Raw genomic sequence first — 20,096 nt, 5'->3', positions numbered from 1 at the left:
TTATCATTAGATGTAGACAGGTATATGTGTGGGTACAGATATAGATACTGCACACTTCCTAGAAAACAAAGCACATTAAAATGGATTTTCAAGTAGCACATATAACCAAGTCCTTTGCTTAGCTAAAGTCTACCCCTTCTGTAACTAAAAATCTAAATAAATGGGAAGATAGGAGTTTTGTTTTGATAGCATCCACTAAATGCAGTCAGGAAACAGCAGCTGCAGAGCCATGTATCCATTGGAGTTAGAAGAATGGACTGTAATGGTGGAGTAATTCCTCTCTATTAATTAAAAAAAAAAAAAAGGCTTTCAGACAGCTGGTCTTTGTGTATGATGAATGTTAAAATTCTTAGGAAGACTCACATAACATAAATTGGTTTTTCTAGTTCTACAAAATATCATTTACACAGCTGACTTCCTGAAATGTCAAAGATTAAAATTCACCTTTGCCCCTTCTCTTTCAGTGGAGAAGAAACAGATGCCCTGGCATGTCCAGGTCACCCCTGAGCCAGGCAGGACAGTGACCATGGCTGAGAGGAGGTCTGCACAGGCTGACACTGGAGTGTATTTAGTGAGGTTGTGATGAAGTGGTTGGAGCCTGCCAGTGACAAAAGAAAGCATCAAAGCCAGACCTTTCTCAAGCACCTGCCACAAACAGTGAGTGTGTGACAGTACCATTGAGCATTACTAATCCCACAGGTGACCAGAAGCCTATGGTAAATTTTTGAGTCTCAGGAAGTAACAGCTAATAAGTGAGTATGGGTTTAAATGCCTTCAAAATTACCCCTCTCAAAATTTTCCTTTAACGCAAGGAAAGGAAGGATTTTCCCAACCATTTGATAAAGATAGGTTTGCTGAGATCACTCAGAGTGCATCATGCTGTGCCATTAAGACAATCTGTGTCATCATACTAGAGCATACACTTGGGCCAGTGAATCTTACCACAGCATCTATTTTTAAATCTCTCAAGCCCAGGGATACTAGAAATATGTGCTCTACCAGGTTACCATGATACCATGATTTCCTGGCCCCCTTATCAAACTTCATCTCAGTTAAAAGGAGAAAAAAAAAAAAAAAAAAAAAAAAAAAAAAAAAAAAAAAAAAGCCTAATACAGCTTGTCCTTGGTAAAAAGTCTTAAATCCTGATTTCTTCAGAAAGAACTGCAGGCAGGAGGATGTGGTCACAGTGTGTTTTTAAGAGCTGAGCAATTAATTAAGATCACAACTGGCACCATTGTTATGAATCTAATAGAACTATACAAGTCAGACTTTTATTAATCTTGTTTCCTTTTGAAGAGAAAATATTGTAAACATTTTTAAAGTTATTAAATTACTTCATTACATGCTAATCTTAGGAAATATCATAAAACAAAATGTTGCTACAATCCAAATTCAGTTCATTTGAACAAGTATGAATGCTTCGTTTTACCACTGTAGTCACATTAAGGTGATCCTTTTAATAATAAGGCTTAAAAGTAATCCTCTGGGAAGTTATTAGAATAATCATTTGACATTTGAGACTAAAGTAGGTTGGCCCTGCTCTTACATCCAGTTCATCAAATACTTCCTTTGTCTTAGCAGGAGAAGGATCATATCTGTATCACTTGGACATTAATTGGACATTTTTCAAGCAGGAAACATTTATTACTGTCCCCATGAACAAAATTATTTTAAACACACTTCTGGTGCAAAATTTCTCGAGAGGAGTAACTCTGTGATACTCAAGCAGTTGTTCATCTCTTCAGACTCAGTTGGAACCACAAAGATAAAAAACCCACTTTATGACAGACCACAAGACTGTTAATTATAAGTTTAACTATAAATCTATTTGGGTTTTGGTTTGTTTTTTTTTTCTTTTTTTTTTTTTTTGTTTTTTTGTTTTTTTTTTGTTTTTTGTTTTTTGTTTTTTGTTTTTTTTTGAGAAAAATAGATAAACTAGGAGACAAATAAAACCATCCCTACTACAAGTAATTTTAGGGCCTCTTTCTACCAGATTTTCATCTGATTTTCATCCAGATTTTCTTATGTTGAACAAGGTGGTAATCATACTCTGTTTTAACTCCTAATAATTTCCTCAGATGTATGATGCTTTCCATCAAATTTGGGTTCATTTAGCATTCATAAAGATTTTGACCTCTTGGCCAAAGGATTAAGAAGCTGCACAAGAGGTCAGAATATGAGCTAAATTTTTAATTTCTGCTGGTTTTGTGTTGGCTTTTGTTTCTTTTTTCTTTTCTTTTCTTTTTTGGGATGTTAGCACAACTGGGAAAAGTACAAGTTGTTTACTGCAGGAAAATTAAACTTATTTTTATGTAACTACTGGGACCAAAACCAGGCGAAACAATTATGTATTTCTTAAGACTCCATCAGTTCCAAGGCACATCTCATAAAGGTAATTGTCTGAAGCCTCGATGATACATTCTCTCAATTAATATCCTGGAGTATGAGAACACATTTCAGATAGCATAGCCTCATCTGATCCTCACTGCACATCACAATGGGTGAAATTCAGAACCTCATTCCTTCTGCAGAACTAAATTGCAATATGCTCTACTTGAGATTGCTCCTTAAGACCATTCAGGGACTGAAGCTTATTCAGGGCACAGCTTGTATCTTACTGGTTTTGTGGGATTCAGTTCCTCAGAAAAGCTGCTGCAAGGCCCTTTATGTCAGAAAAATTAGTTAGTTCCCAGGAGCTCTCAGGAGCATGTAACACCAATCTCCCCCTCGTACATCATCACACCTGCAGTCAGCAGGGGCCCTCAAATGTTGTTCCTTTCACAGAAGAGATGGATGAAAAAAGCAGTGAATGAGACTGAAAACTCTGTGGTACTTGTTTTTCCTCTTGATCTGAAATAGTCTAAAATTGGAGACCTTCCAGAAAGTTGTGGAAGACACCTGTGTAAGACTCCTAGAGATGGAACAAGGAATCACTTCACAGAGATGAAGTGGAATGAAGAAATCTGTCTATGCAGGACTAGATAATTACTTCAACACATCCCAGATCCTAGAGTCTTACCAATTTCATGGGAAAATAATAATAATAAAAAAGTAGATATTTGGATATGCAGTTTTGATTATTTTAAGATAAATTTATTGTAAGTCCTTGGAGTCTTATATATCATACATACATACCTGATATGTGCTCTAACCAAAGCAACTTCACCTTGTAACACAGCTCCAGCACCAAACTACCTAGCTTTTAATAGCTTTTAAGCTATTCACACTATTTTTATTGTTCCATGTAGAGAGGTTTAACCCCAGACAGCAGCCAAGTGCCACACAGCTGCTGCTCATTCCCACACCAGTGGAACTGGGGAGAAAACCAGAAGGGTAAAAGGTATAAAACTCACAGGCAGAGATGAAGATCTTTCATTAGGGAAAACAAAAGCCACACACACAAGCAAAGCAAAACAAGGAATGAATTCACTGCTTCCCATGGCAGGCAGGTGTTCAGCCATCCCCAGGAGAGCAGGGCCCCATCACGTGTGTTGGTGATTTGGAAAGACAAGCACCATCACTCAAAATATTTCCCCCTTCCTCCTTCCCCTCACTTTACACACTGAGCATGATGCCATTTGGTCTGGAATATCCCTTTGGTCAGTTGGGGTCACCTGTGCTGGCTGTGTCTTCTCCCAGCCTCCCATGCACCCCCAGTCTCCTCCCCAGCCCAGCTGTACAAAAAGCAGAAAAGGCCTTGGCTCTGTGCAATCCCTGCTCAGCAATAGCAAGAACATCCCTATGTTATCAACTCTGTTCAGCACAAATCCAAAACACAGCCCCATACCAGTCACTGGGAAGAAAATTGACTCTAGCCCAGCCAAATCCAGCACATTCCATTACATGGCACAACAATCAGGTCTGATCCTGATTAAAGATTCTGTTGAATTACTACTATGAAAATTATTCAAGAGAACAGAACTAGAAAAAAAATTTTACATCGGTCAAAATGAGAGGTTGATTAGATCAAGATATTCCTAAAAGCTATGGGAATACTGCAACTTATTGACACTTGTTCAAATATCTGAAAGGTAAAGGTTTGTTTTCCATACTTAGGTGGTTGTTTTTGCTGAAAAACAACTTCCAGCCTGTGTCCTTAAGTAGGAACATTGACAAAAGACAAGGTTATACGAAGAATTTAATGACCAACAAAAACAAGACACACAAAAAAAACCCCAAAACCCAGGAAAAAAAAAAAAACAAAAAACCAACCAACCAAAAAAAAAAAAAAAAAAAAAGACCCAGAAAAACCCCAAACAACCCAGACTGGAAAAGACTTTTATGTAAAGAACACAAAATAAATTGATAATGATTTATTTTCTTTGGTTATAATACTTACTTCAAGCACTATAGCAAACTGATATCTCCTTTCCTTGCATGGATTTCATGAGATAACGCTTACAGTAAACCCATAATTTATAATGGTAAACAAGAACTAAAAAGCAGAGTTCATTCAACTATTGCTAGAAATGCAAATAACCTTGCTGTTGATTGTTTACAGCAGAAATAAAGACAGCATCTGTTACTCTGTTTATGCAATAGCATTTGTATAAAGATTTTATACATTCATTTTTAACAAATAAGAGGTATAGTAAGAGGATTCACAGTCAGGCTGATTCTATGTCTGTATCACTTTATAAATTTATTCTTCATGATACATAATGTTATTTGAAGGATGGCAAAAAAGTAATAAACAATATGAAAAAAACCTGTTTCCTCTCTGAAACATTAACTTCTATTTTCATAACAGTGTTTAAACCACACTAAGCACCCCAAAAGGAAGAGTCTTCACACATCTGTGGGATTTCCTTGGCAAAGCCAACAGCAGTGTTAATCTACATGTTGGTGGTGCTGTACAGAAAGTTGGATTCTGTAGTATTTTAGCGCTGTTTAACAGCAGCCTTACTAAGGAAGAAATACAGCTAAGCTTCAAGAGCATCCTTATTTTTCACCTTTTGTTAAAAAAATGCATTTAAGTATAATTGGCCTTATTTATTTAAGATTAACATTTACAGTATCTACAGCACACTGGTGGACATAACCTGATTTGAACAGGTCTTGCATGACTTTTTCTGTAGCTTCACCTTCTGGTGTTTCTGCTCCCAAGCTCAGTAATAACAGAAGACTGTGAGAGCCCTCTCCTGGTGAACAAAATTTATCTCCCTCCAGCTGTTGCTTGCCAACCAAAGATTCTGAGACAGATACTGCAGCTGTAAAAGAAGATAACACTTATAATGTACTCTTAAGGTTTTTTATTTATTAATACTTTTCTTAAGTTAAAAAAGTCACAGAACAAAGGCTTTATTTTCCAAATACCACCTTATAAAGTGAAGCAGAAAGTCAAGGAAAATACTTCTGAAAAAGCTTTTATCTGCATAGAAATACTACCTTCAATATACTTTCACACCAGTACAAATTTTACATGGCTAAGGCTGACACCTATCTGGAATGTTTTAAATGAAACTTACTTAAATATTTGTTTATTAGTGATAGGTATTGAGAAGGTTGTGTGCACAGAGTCACTCTGCAGGCAGGGAATGAATGACTGAGCAAAGTCTGAAAACCCCAAGGCATCTAAAGGGAGCCCTGGGATCCTCTGAGATGGGAGTGGAGAGGAAGGCTCTAGGCAGGAGCACATTTTTTTTCTCCTGTGTAACCAACCAGAGACAGCCTGTGCTGGGTGCACAAGTTATTCCTTCATGCTACCAAAACTGAATCTTCTTCTAGGCATTCCCCTTCACTCCTAGCACATGTATGAGGTAGCCTGCCCACATTATTCAGAAAGGGGACAAGCATATATTAAACACGATATCCTTTCCCTGTCTATAGTTGCTCTTATTAAACTTTGCACTTTCCTTAATACCTATATTTGTAACATGAATTTGGCTTATTCTCCTGCTGTGCTCTCCCCTTTCCCTGTAGCAAGCACTCAATTTAGGTTGAAACACTGTCTCTTTCACTTGCACTTCTGCTTATCTTAGTCTGATTTACTGTATTAATTTTAAGGATGCTGTGTCTCTCTATTCCATGATTTTTGAGGCCTGAGAAGAATTTTAAGTTCCAACACTTTTAAGTTCAAATCAGACTAAGTCAAGGAACTATCAGACATGCTTGGGTCGAGCTTACTGTCTAGAAAGCATGTCGGTTCAGAGGCAAAGGCAGTTTAAGTAATGTAGACACAATAAGAATGCGTACATGCTTAAAGCAAAGCTTAGGGGCTTTGAGACCTTTGAGCTTCAGAATATACAGAGGCAACAAACACCCTTCCATTGCTGTGGGAGTGAAGCATTAGAGCTGTGATCTCACCCCCTTGTCTTGGGGAGCAGAGGACTCCATACAGCAGTTTCACCAGGGTTTTTCTGGGGAGCAGTGATGGCCTAAGCAGCCTAAAATGAACTCACTGATCATTTGCATCAGTCATCTCAGCTGAAAGCCGAGCTTTATCCAGATTGAAAGCAACCAAGAGAGGTTTATGGGCCTGCTTTTCTGTGCACTAGCATAAATTGTGTTGCCTTATCTGAAGAGTTTGCATGGAGATGGCAGAGGTTGGCTGTGTAGCAACAGCTAGTGGAAGAAATGCTCAGAAAACAAGGAGTTTAATATACGTACTTTGTTCTTAATGTTGACACGTGGCTGGTTAAGGTGTGGTGTGTAGTCAGTGTAGTGAGTCAGAAAACCTGAATACACTAAAACTATTACACACTGGATAACTTTTATGATAGGCAATTTTCAATCAGTTATAAAAACAAGGGTTTCACAATGTAAATTTTTCTGAGCACACACTTGTTTTCCTCAGCAAGAAGGAAAACATGAGGAGTGAGTTATTATGTGGAAGAGCCTTCCATGATTTCAGAGACAAACACTCCCAGTTCAGCTTGCACTAGCACTGCTATCTCTTGTAGAGGTCAAAGAGCTGAAATACAGTAAGGCCTCCTTATTAAAAAAGACATGCTTTTATATAAATATGTAGCTTAGATTCCCATTTCACATGATCTAATACAAGATCTCATCTCCTCTGTTTCTTTTAGAGCAACAAAGCACATTAACCCTGCTATTTCTAGCTTCAGCTATAAGCTAGAATCCAGTGTAGCAACAAGACATAAGTGTCAACTGGGAGAAGTAATGTTTGGAGGCAGAGTAATGCTGGCCACTTTGATTCCTAGGCTGCTATAGCTGAAATGTGCTGTAAAGATTCAAACTGACAGCTAGGAAAACACTTTTCTATGAAACTACTCAAGATGAGTCTTTGTTTCATTTTTCACTGCCCTTTTCTTCTTTTTTTTTTCTACCCTAGTCTTTTCCTTAAATAAACAAATATATTTTGGTCTTTGAAATTATGTGTTATTATGGGTAAGCTCAAATGATACCAGTAGGTAGAGGGCTCATTGCTTGTCTGTAACTGAATAATTGCAGTGAAATGCTGTACAAAGCAAACCACCTCAGAGCATTTGTACTCTAAAATGGAAACCGGGACATGTGTTGTGCAAAGCTAAAAAGATCAGTCGGAGGACTTATATCACTAAGTGAGAGAACTCAAGAACTTGCTCTCAGCCATTGACCAGCCTTCCTGTATCAAAAAAGTAACAGAGATCACTGATAATACTGAATTATCATAGGAGCCCTGAGGACCCTAAATTACTACACCTAAGTTGGGGCAAGTTTTCAGAAGTAAATGCTCTGCAGACATCCCTGTAATCAGGGGCAAAAGAAACCATAGAAAAACCTCAAAGAGCGAAGATGTTTCTTGCTGACCTCCATTCAGGAGCTGAGAAGAAAGAGGAGGGCTCTGCTGACTGTCACTTGCTTTTTTGGAGCTGCTCTTACACTCTTGACTCACATGCTTCACAAGCAGGTAAAGCAGACTGCACATGTTAGCTTCCATTTTTCCACTTTTTTGAGGCCCTGGAGAAGTCTTGTCCCTCTCTCTCTCTGTTGCTCTACTACATCCAAGCAGAAATACCTGGGAGCACTTCCAGGGTGCTTCTTGTCATGTCCCCACGCTAGACCGCAAGAGCAAGGCATGGAAGGTGATAGAGGATAACAGGAGAACAAGACAAAAGATATGACTCCTCAGATACCTAATGTACCATTTCTAAGTACAGCCAAGAAACCTAGTCCCAATCCAGTTTATTCAATCGAGTAAAATTATTTTGGGTAAATCAGTGGAAGCACCAGCTCACCTAGGTAGCAAAAAAAAAAAAAAAAAAAAAAAGGAAAAAAGTGACCTTAGTTCCTTCTCTAATTCAGTAAACTCATAACTCTCATTCAGTATACTATGTGCTATTCTAGATGGGATTATATGAGATGATTATTTTTAATCAGTTAAGGTGTGGCAAATATTATGCCATGTAGTCCTTTAAATTAATGGAATTAATGGTATGCTTTCATCTACAGTCACATGGATCATGCTGATCATCTGTATTTATACAGAGCAGAAGAGGAGATGATCTCTAGTTAATAAATACATCACTAACGAATAAAGATAAGTTGATGAACTGCATAAAAAGACAGTATTAATGAAAAGTTAGTAGAAACCCCTAGTTATACCTTTGAATGATACCTACAGAAATGGGCTTTTACATAAAGAGAAACTGCAGACTGTAAAGGGACACTATTAATACAAGGCATAATTAATCTGTAAATTTATTGTCAAAAGTATTGCAAAGGTCAAAATCTTTGTGAACTGCATCACTTAATGACAACACAAAAGCACTTTTACACAAAGCCCTTTTTACACCTGCTAAGTGATAAAAGTACTTAATCATGAGATCACAGGCTCAGTTGTAAATTAGTTTAAAAAAAGAACAATGCATGAATAAAATATTCTCTGACTGCCACTTGAAGTTCTAAGCCACACCAGTCCCTGGTCTGATCCATTTATAAATGACTACAAAATTCCACCTGAAACAGTTGAAGTTTTAGGACAACACATGTTACAAAAATCCCTCACCAAGTCTAATACTTTCTGATACAATGTTTACAAAAGCTAATGACAAATGATCAAAACAAAAACTGTAGTGCTGATAATGAATTATTTCTGTGTGCATTTACCAGTTCAGTTCCTCTGAATCAATTAACTGAAGATAACAATTAGGCAGATACTGTCATAAACAAACAGCTATGCTGCTCCTGGTACCTGTCTAACAAGGTCTGGCCAAGGATTTAAAATTTAACTCACTAAAATAATTCTTGATCTAGAGTAAAAATAGGGCACAAAAGTATATCATTAAGAGCATCTTTTTCTTGTAGAAACCAGTATAACTGGATGCCAATGCAGGAACTGGCTAAAGGAATTTGTAAAAAATTCTCATTTCTATCATCAATCTATTTCTGAATTGCATTGAGGTATTGCCCTTATAATATAAAACATTTGAAGTTTAATGTTTAATAATTCTATTTTAGGAAGCATTAGGGACTGTAACCCAGATGCTCAAATAGGGATAACATGAATAGATCCCTTTGATATCTTTGAAGAAGTTTTAGATCTGTCACTAACCACTAAAAATCTTAAATAGCTTAAAGCAACATGGAAGTGGATAGGAAAAAAAAAAAAACCTTATCAAAGATCCTGCTAAAACATAGTTTTGAAAGTTCACACAAGAGCAATCAAGTGTGTACAAGACAAGACAGCTCAATGTTGCTACAAAATTGCTTCATTACAGAAAAAACTAGAAATAGAAAAAAAATTGCTTCATCACAAAAGAAAAACAAACAGTTTTTCGAAGAGTGAGCCTCTTGCAGTAAATAATGTTTTTCTTTACACCAAGACCTTCACTTCTTAGTGGACAGGCATTTCAAATTGATTCTTCCAATTACAGTCCCCCAGTGAGAAGCATCAAGTAACATTAGAGAGAGTTTCAGCTTGTCTTCCCATTCCCCTCAGTGAAATGCATCTACCTGGTTAGCAATGCATGTCTAACTGAATTGCTCAGCAGAGCATCAAGAACCAAGCTGAGGCAAGTCATAGTGGGCATGGAAATGCCTTTTCCTTTAAAATTTGTCATGACAGGTATTCCTTAGTGATACAAGGAAGCCATAAAGCTCTTCTGCCTCCTTGCACTCACCACTATACTGCAACACCAACCTTGGCCCAAACACCTAGCTTGCTCTCTCCTTCTCACACCTCTGTGACCATTCAGGCTACATATGGCAATGCTACCCCCCCCCACCCACCCCATGTTCCTAGTTAGGATAGTACTCATTTTATTATGGACTTGCAGACTTTCCCTATACCACCTCTGAAAAGGATTTTTGCCATATTCTAATTGTTCAAAATTGTTTGTTATTAGTTCACAAAAATTGCAACTGTAAAATATGGCTCATAGCATGCATTAAAGCTTTTCTTCTAAAGTGTCTACTTTTGCCCTATCCTTAGGTAACCCTTCTTAAATTTTTGTTTTGCAATAGTAGATGGTAATAACTGTGGATAAATGGGTTATTATTTGAAGTGTCAGATGAATGGAAAGAAAAATTTCATAGTGAAAGCAGCAAAAAGCCCACAAAGTAGAAAACTGCTTTTCAATACCTCAGACTTTTCCAAACTAAACCAGTTCTTCTTGATAGAAATTGTCACATTTATGAACAGACTATTTTTTGTAAACTCTGAAAATGAAAACATTGTGATCTATCCAAGATGATAAAAACAACACCTTCCCAAATATCCTTATTTTTGCACTATAGATTTTTGAAAGAAAAAATATTAAAAACCAAGAAATTATTAGGCAATTATTAAACTTGCATAACATTGTGTGAAACATCAGGGAAATTCTTTTCTAAGATGATAAAGTTATGTTTTCTCTCTATTTAGAGTAAAACACCTGCAATACTTTTATGCTCATTATTATCAGCAGAAACTCTTAAATTATATTGATAAGTTGTTTTAACACAATTTTATTTAACAGATGCAACAAAATATGACTAGCTTCCCCTGCCAAATAGGGCAAAACTTCCATTTCAAGTCAGTTAGCCTGGGTTCTTAAAGGGTATTCCTCTGTTATAAAAATCGCTTTTGTCTATCTCCTTCTAACAGCTCTGCCTGCAGAGATGTCACCTCCCTGTTTTCTAAGAAACATGGCTCTCATAACATAAGAAAATGCTTCTCCTGACCATCTTCTAGAAAAATGTATGCATAAATACCTTTTTCAGTAATATAAATGCAAAATCTAATGATCATTATGACCATGGGAGCTAAATGCAGAGAAAAGCCTCTCTGAACACTTTCTATGGCCTGTTGTGACTCTTCAAAAGCCAGGAGCCACAAGAAGTCACAAAGTCCACAATACATTCTGCTGACATATACAACAAACAGTAACGTCCACACACTTCAGCATGAGTCCACTGTATTGATTATTCCTATTTAGCAAGTGCTAAGTTAGGAGTAGCTGAAGGTGAAAGCAGAATCAAGTTGAAAGCCAGACAAAGAGAACTAATCCCTTGGTGAAGCCATGCTGGATGCCTCAAATCACTTCCCTGTCTTCCATGGGCATAAGCAGAGCTTCTAGAAGGATCTGTTCCATGGCATTCTCAGGCACAGAGAAGTGAAATGCATGCAATAGGATTTAACACTGAAGCAGCAGAAAGCAAAGAAACACTCCTCTTGAAGTCACTCAAATTCTACTGTGTTGTAATTAAAAAAAAAATCATTAGAAACAAGAATAGCAAGTTAATTTTGCTCCTAGATTCCACATGATGCCATGCAATAAAACTGTATCTTCCTGCTCTGGCATTGTTTCACTATAAACTAATTGACTCTGCAGTATGGCACATGTAATTTTGAATCTCTTCCAATTATCTCTGGGAAATAAAAAAAAATGAAAAAAAAAAATCAGATTAACTGCTTTTTCTTCTCATTTTTTGTGATATCAAATGTACAGTCTGACTAATTGATCTGGTTTGCTTCTCTGCCTATACAAATGAAATGACTTCCAGAAGCTCATTAGGAGTAATAGCTCCTGATGTAATAGTAATAGTAAAAGGAGGGAAGGGTCAGCCAAGGTAACTGGCCTTACTAATCAGAGCAAAAAAACCCAGAAAAAGTGAAATTCATCTATGTATGTCTACACTTGCCCACACAATTCATTATTTAACAACAATATTTAATAATTAGTGCGACTTGAGTAGATTGTGCACTTCATATACCTAAGTAGACACGGAACAGAGTCAAACTACCAGAACTGGTTGTTTTCATGAAAAATCACTAAGAGTTATACAATTAATATGTTTCACAACAAATTTTTGTTTGGGAGACATTCAGACACACAGGGCAGAATTCACAATAAATGCTTCTCTTTCTCAGGAGCTCTGAATTTTATTCTGGACATGGTGTAAACTGATGGTGTGAATAATTAATTGAAGACTACTGCCTCTGTTCATTTATCAGTAAAGCAAATAAAATGATGATGCCCAGAATGATGAAGTACTTCAGGATTTCTTGGGGACAAGAGTACAGCTAAGTGACTATACAACTCAGTCATTGAATGGTGGACACTCCAAGACGGGTGTGTTGTTCACAACCTTGTGATGAATTTCAATGCTGACAAGTTTCAAGCCAGACTTGTGCTACAGCTTTAACTTCAATAATTGTGATGCATAACAGTCCAGTTAGATTTATGGGAGTCAAGGTTATATTTCTTCCCTATGTGTGAAAAAAAGAAAGCAAATATAGTTTGAAGATATGTGGTCTTCTGTTTTCTTGATGCATCAGGAATCAAATAGACAATGTGGTTTCAAATAAGTGATTGTTGTAAACAAATAACAAATTTCAGCTACAAGTTTCTAGGCATGAATTTAATTGCAAGACTGAAATATCATTTGCAGGGAGATACTAGATTATTTGCAAATCTCCTGGCAAATTTACTGTAGGGCCTTTCTGTGGATTGTTTGTACCTGACAATAGCAGACCCTTCAAACCTGGGTTAACTGCCAGCACCTCCAGATAAACTAAAGTCTCCCATATTTGCCTGATGTAAGGAGATTTTCAGACAATAAAAGATGGTGCCTATGGACCCTTTCCTATGGGTTACTTTCAACCTCATGAAGACACATGGTCATATTTAAAATAGATTACAGATTACCTATCACCGTGTGGGGCATTAAGATTTCTGAATGGGATGAACTTGACCCTTTCATTTCCCCATAGCCCTCTATTTCCATATATGTTGTTACTGGACAGCATTCCGTCAGCCATACAAACCAATTCTCTGTGATCCAAACACTAGGAAACACCTGTGCATGAATGGGTTTTAAATATGGCTGGGGGGCAAGATTTTTTGTATGGGAAGGAATAAGAGTTTTGCCAAAGGTGGCTCCAGATTCATCCAATCATCCAGATTACATAATCACGTGTAACTTCCACTTGTATCACACCATGATATAATGCAGCAATTGTCAGTAACATTGTCAACTCCAAAAGACATTGTTCAATTTCACAAATTCACATCACAGCGACTCAGAAGAAGAATGAATTTTGGTGCAACTGCACAAGCACATCAGGGCTGGAACTAGAACTGGCTTCAGTATGCAACAATCCAACATCACACACCAGCTTTTCTGCCCTGAAATACTGTTATGGAAGATGGAACTCAAAGTCATGGTCTAAATGAAGTCAATGGACTTTTATAGAGATGGTCCATAGACTTAAGAACATGATATCTGTATATATCTGTATATATGTAGAGATTAGATAGATAGATAGATAGATAGATAGATAGATAGATAGATAGAATGACCAGAAAGATGATGGTGGTTACCTGGGATGTATGATGTATTGGGAAGTGTGGGATATGGGCATGATGTTAATGGTATGGAATTAGAAATGGAATACCATCCTGGATTAATCTAGGATAGAGTTCATTTTCTTCCTAGTAGCTGGTAGAGCCTGTGTTTTATATTTCATATGAGAAAAATATTGAGGATGCACTGGTGTATTAGTTGTTGCTAAGTAGTGCTTACTTTAAGTCAAGGACTTTTCAGTTTCCTGTGCTCTGCCAGTGATGATGACACGCAAAATGGTTCTGTATTCGAGATATATAAATGTCTATCATAGTATTTCAGTTATGGTCACTTCAGTTAATGTTGTTTTAGTTGTTTCTTATCCCCAGTTTTAATTATTTTCCCTCTCCTCTCATTTGAAAGCAAAAGGCAAGGTAGAGAAAGTAGCATCTTGAAACCATAATTATACTCCCTCAGGAAATACTGTCCCTGGTAGCTGTCTTAAGTTTGTTTAAAACTCAAGACATTTTGAATTACTAGAAAATGAATAAATTACTTAGTTATTTCTGTACAGTTTTATGCAGCAATACTTAATTTTAAAAGTAATGGGGCTTTTCATTTTGCTTTAGCCCAAGCAGCAGAATTATGTTTCCCATGCATGTCATATTACATGACAAATAATGAAGACCTGAATCCTCAAGAGCTGTAACTTGAAATACTGGCTTGAATGAATGCCGTCCCTAAGGAAAAGTAATGTTAAATCTTATTCCACACACGGAAGCACCAGCTTATAAAAGCTGAAAGTCTGGCTGGAGAGCTTTTTGGAACAGACTTTCTGTTGCAATGTTTTGCCTTTCTCCCACCAGTGACAAACCAAGAGCTTCTGGATTCCTGGCCTGGCCATGTAGATTGCAATTGATATACTGTGGAATTCAATACTGATGTGAATGCTTCTGAGCTTGCAGCCTGGAAGGCCATTTAGCCAGAAGAAATAAACAACAAACCACCAAATAAGTAACCTTTTACTTACTGTGGCAGGAAATATATGCTGGAGACAGGAAATCCTCAGAAGCACTACAACAGGGACTCTGGGGCAGGGAACATGGTTTTTCCAGAGTCTCTCCAAAATAGATTCCAAGTCTCTGCAGCAGTGAGCAAGAGGACTCAGAGGCCTGATTTGTGTGACAAGTATCAGAGACTGATCTTCTAGAATGTAATGTTATTTAATATAAAGACTTTCTATGGAAATGAGTTAAAATTATTTCAAAATTGTTTTTATAAATAAGTTCCTTTATTTTGTAAATAAATGTCTTTTCCTACTTTTTATTACAGAAACTTTTTGTTTGGTTTGAGACTCATAATTTCACAGGGAAGGGAACTAATGATTAATAACAACACCAAAGATCAGAGCCATAGCCTATTAGGCATATCATTCAGTACACCTGTCTTGTAATACTGTGAAAGTGTTTATACTCAAATTTATTTTTTTTTATCCTGTTTTAAATACCAGAAGCCAAACAACAATTTTAAGTCCACAGAGGTTTTTTTTTTCCAAAATAATTCTTAATATCCAAAGAGTACGGTACCCACCTTGCAAAAGATGTCATCGCATTTGCTGTGTCAGGTCATAGCCAGTGGGAAAATTGCCTTTGGTGGATGGGTGCAGTTATAGCACTTCAGAGCTATTCAGGAACAGCTCTGAACATGGAAGCAGAGTTTTACAGGATTTCATCACCATGATTCCGTGCCATTAAATTACAGAGAGATTGCTGAAGGTCTTCGCCCTGAGACAATTTCAGTTTCACACAACAGAATTTCACTACACAGCAGCCACTACGGTACACAGTGATGGCGTTTGCATTAATAACATTCAGCAATGATTAAGATCACACTAATTGTTAAGTCTGTTCTCCCCGTGTTTCTTACAATATAATCAATAATAATATGATTTTTTTCTTTTCTAAATATTATTAATAAGGAGTTACTAGTCCCCCATTTTCATGATTGAGGCTCCTCTATCAAAACAAATATTACTATTTAGTAGGGTATGATTTTTTAAAGGAATAAACACACTATTGAATATGGGTTGAGGTACTTCTCAGTCTAAGTGATTTTAGAGATTTTTTTACTGTTTACAGAAGATGAAATTACCCAAACTAGCAATTGCACACAGCAAAAGCTAAAAACAATCCAAGCTCATCCCTATTCTCCTCTTTTTCTTAAAGGCTAATTCCTTTAAATAGGCACTAATGAAATCATAGGGAGAAAAATAGAAAACATTAAAGGGACTAAGGAGATAACCAGAATTATTAGGATTGTAGAAGGTTTACAAGGAGAAGCTAGGCAATCAGCCAAATAATTAAAACTAAATTTAAAATAATGTCATTTCAGATACAGGTATATAGTAGTGAGCCTGAACGTATGCCCAGATCACTCTTGCAGACTCCCCCAGAAACATTGTAGGAGAGGTGAAACATGCTATGCTGCTACAGAATTTATGGGGATTGCATACTTTTAAACTGAAAATATCAGCGAGTTGCATACATGTACATTTAAATGTATAAATGTACATGCATACATGTACATACATGTACTTTGCATAACACTGTGACATGTCTTAACAATAGTAATGAGAAAGTCTGTTCCAAGTTTGAAATAAAAAGGAATTAAAAATCAGTATGAAAAACAAAATCAGAAATTATTTGTAGCCCCATAGGCACCTGACAACACAATATGCCTGCTAGAGGAGCTTAGGAAAACCTGCTGAGACCTGATGAAATCCCAGACAAGATTGAATGTCTGGGGTCAGCTCATCTAAAATATACATTATGTTCATGTAATAGCCTCAAATGCTGCAACTACAGGGCCCGAAGATTGAAAAGGACAAGAAGGAAAGAGACCACTCAAACGAGACAGATAGATTAAAAAATTATATGCTGTCACTCAAATTTTAATGAAAGCATTGAGATTTCAATCTTTTCACATTTTTCTGTTTCACACAGAACTATGATTTGTTTTTAAGCTAACTCAGTAACCATCTTTGTATTGTCAGAGAATTTCATCCTTATTTTTCCATTCTTAGTGCATGTATAATGAAAATATCCTGATATATCAAGGATGGGTCTGATGAATTTACCAGATTAGATTCAATTCACTATTGAAGAAAAAAGTTGCAATAAAGTCTCACAAGCATAAAATTGTGCATTTTGGTTGCAACTTCACAAATGGGTATATTTGAATGGTTATAAGGAGGAATTCTTCAAATGGATGCCCAGACAGGCTAAAGAAAAGTCTAGGCAGAGACAGAAAAGTTTATTCTCTAAGCTTCAGGCACGTAGCCCAAACATATCTGCCCCTACACTGAACTTTTGATCATTTTATCTGAGCATTAAGCCACTGGGCACACCATGGGCTCCAAGGAAACTGTGGGTTCCAGAGAATCTATTGAAGACCTCTGTGTATTGGCACACTTGCATGCATCCTGATTGGAATAATTTGGTCCAGAAAGGTGTCTGCAAAACAGAGCATCTAAAGGATCTAGTACAAAAGATTTTCTTTTCTTTGCTGAAGCTGCCATGCCATACAGTGACAGCATGTTATACTGCTACTCTGTAGGCCCATTTCTGGTTCTTTTCTCCAGGAAGTTTTAAAGGTAGATACTTCTACAGTTGATATATTGAAACTGGAAACTTACAGAGTATGCTACTCAGCTCCCGTGCTACCGCGGACTTGCAAAAGACGAAGCATTGTTAAGAGAGCCTCTGCAAAATCTAAACAAATGATGCAGCCAGAGCTCTCATTTTAAAAGGTTAAAGAGATGGATAAAAGGAGGCTCTGTCAGAAGGACTAAGTGGTCTTCTGATGTTCTGATTAGCAGCAAAAATCCATTAGGAAGCACTTGAGTCTAATGAGAATGGAGAGATTAAAAGAAATACAATAGCAGAAGCATTTAGAAAAAATAGGAAGTGCAGAAATAGGTAACTTGCAACATAATCAAAGAAGCATATAGTAGGTGTTTTTAGTAGTTTCTTGTCCAATATAGATTAGAAATTATTGTAAACCGTGCATGAAAGAGTAAGTTATAAAAATAGGTACTTCTATCACACCTTTTCTTAGTTTGTCACCAAAAAAATCAAGATATCAGTGCAAAATGCATCCATATCAATGGCATAAGTACACCCAAATTTACTGAATACAAGAAACGTAAAGAAAATTTCATACAAATGCTAGAAAATCTGGAACATAGGTTTTAAGACTTGGCTTTATTTAAAGCTTTCTTGAGTAATTTGAATTTGTAGAAATATTACCTCAGCCACTCATGTTCACAGTCTGTTAACTGTGGACATGAGCAATGGTATTGAATTGACGAGAATTTAATGTCAAAGCATAAGCCTGCCTAAATTAAAAGCAAATGGCATTCTATTTATGAACTCAGGATACAGCAAATATTAAGGTCTGTCTTTAAACCAATGAATGCATCCTCAGATTAGCTGAAGCTCAGTTAGTCACCTAACTGTGACAACAATGAGCGCAATTGTCAGCTGAATTAGTCTCCTAAAGGTTGATTTAAAAATAACACAGGTCATGTATGAGTTTCAGTACTTCATAATTCTTACGTGTTTTATTTATATTTAAACAATATAGTTTCCTTCATATCACCACTACTTGAGAAGATCTGACCTCTGCATATGTAGAAAGTGACTGGAATTCCTAGGAACATATAATTAATGAGGAAGTTTGCAATAAATATACATTAAATGAACCAGGGAGCTATATCCTTTATTCATTAAGATAATAGCACATGCAAAAATCACCAATTTAAGAGATATTAGCTTAAAAAATACACTAAACAACCGGAAGCATAACTGCAATTTTCTATTTCTACTGTACTGCTTGGTCTTATTGATAACATGTAATATACTCCAGAAACTCCACATGTGTCTCTCCACTAAAGCCCTACTACAGATGCATTCAGACTTTGGCAGATCCTGAGACTGGCTGCCCACTGTCCCCTCACTGATATAGTATCCCTTGCTCATTACATATTTTTTCTTGTTTCCAAATGCAACTGTTAATTGCTTTAACCTTTAGCTGATTCCTTCAGGAAATTCGTATTTTATTACAACTAAGCTAAATACAATTTTAAATCCCATTCTTATTAATACAGTTATAACACTGTAAATGAGATTTTAAAGAATATTCAGAAATCAGTCTAAATCTTATGTCACTTGGTCTAATTCATGACATGTGAATGTCAGAATTTCTGAAAAGCTGACACATGCTCTTGTCATCATAATGGAGCCTCCACCTTAGAATTGTATGTCTACTGTATCCTACGTACCATACTGTAGTCACTGCTTTATAATATTTAACATAATATTTAGTAGTAACTAGAATTTACAGCAAATCAATTCAAGGAAGAAAGAATTAAACTGTACTTTAAATACAGTTTAATTACAGTTTACTTCATTTTGCATCACTGAACACTGCAAGAAAGACTGTCACAGCCAGATATCCCTTCATTTTAATTAATGCATTTGTAATAGCATCAGTAAAATTAATGCCAAAAAATGCAAATTAAGATCCAGTTATTAACATGCCAAATTTGGATTCTTGTGTCTGTATCTGCCGCCTCCTCCCCAGGATAAATACATGACTTAGGAGAACTTACACAGCAATTACTCCACAGAGCTGTCAAGACATTTTGCAAAAGATCCTTTGTAGATGGAGACAGTGAAGTACTAAAAAGCAAGAAAAAAACATTCCGGATTACAAACTATTTAAAGAACAAGACCAGATTAGAAAGCAATGCACATTTAGACTGAATGAACACTTTTTGGTTTGTAACTAGGTAATCAGATTAAATGCATCATCACCCAGAGGTCTCATTACAGTCAGTGGCAGAAGACCAGCTGAAAGGCCCCTCAGAGCTGCCCATTAAATTTAAGTGTATACAGAGTATGTGTTTCTTTCTTACAGTTCCAATTAAAAAATTACCGTGGGTACCTTTCAGCTCCAACTTCTGCCCCAACCATGTCAGAAGTAAAGCCAGTTGTACGTCTGCTTCCCACCTAGCATTTCTCTGTGAAATGAAAGCTAGATGGAGACCACAGCAGTTCCTCTTTGCTATTTTGCTGGGAGGGCCATACCTATGGACATTCCCAGGCATGCATGCTCTAAAGGCTCCAAGCTGTTCATCCAAATGAAGAAAGAATCTACAAATTACTTTTTCGTCTTTCATTTCTATTCATGAGGGGGCCCCATAGTCAAATTGTTTTCACTGCCATTTTACCTTATTGCCTGACTTCCTTCAGCATCCCTCAGTTAAATGTGAGTTGCTGGTCCCAAGAAGATTTGAACAGTATTAAAACACAGCTATTCCCCAG

The 20,096-nt window shown here is 36.7% G+C and overlaps 1 long non-coding RNA gene across 3 annotated transcripts in view; it reads right to left on the bottom strand.

Annotated features, from left to right (window-relative positions):
- Window positions 1-20,096, bottom strand: part of LOC128787034 (uncharacterized) — a 32,928-nt gene that overhangs the window by 11,853 nt on the left and 979 nt on the right. The window contains exons 2-5 of one of the 3 annotated variants that reach the window (XR_008430541.1): window positions 19,382-19,451; window positions 17,405-17,614; window positions 15,301-15,494; window positions 4,304-5,210 (exon numbers count right to left, since the gene is read on the bottom strand). This is a non-coding gene — a long non-coding RNA (uncharacterized LOC128787034). Of the gene's footprint in view, window positions 1-4,303; window positions 5,211-15,300; window positions 15,495-17,404; window positions 17,615-19,381; window positions 19,452-20,096 lie in introns of those variants that run through there. The other 2 variants (XR_008430542.1, XR_008430543.1) reach the window with 2 other exon arrangements.

Source organism: Vidua chalybeata, chromosome 4, assembly GCF_026979565.1.
Source record: "Vidua chalybeata isolate OUT-0048 chromosome 4, bVidCha1 merged haplotype, whole genome shotgun sequence".
In the NCBI taxonomy this organism is placed as follows: Eukaryota; Metazoa; Chordata; class Aves; order Passeriformes; family Viduidae; genus Vidua; species Vidua chalybeata.
The sequence above is the reverse complement of the archived record's forward strand: the minus strand, read 5'-3'. Positions and strand labels throughout refer to the sequence as shown.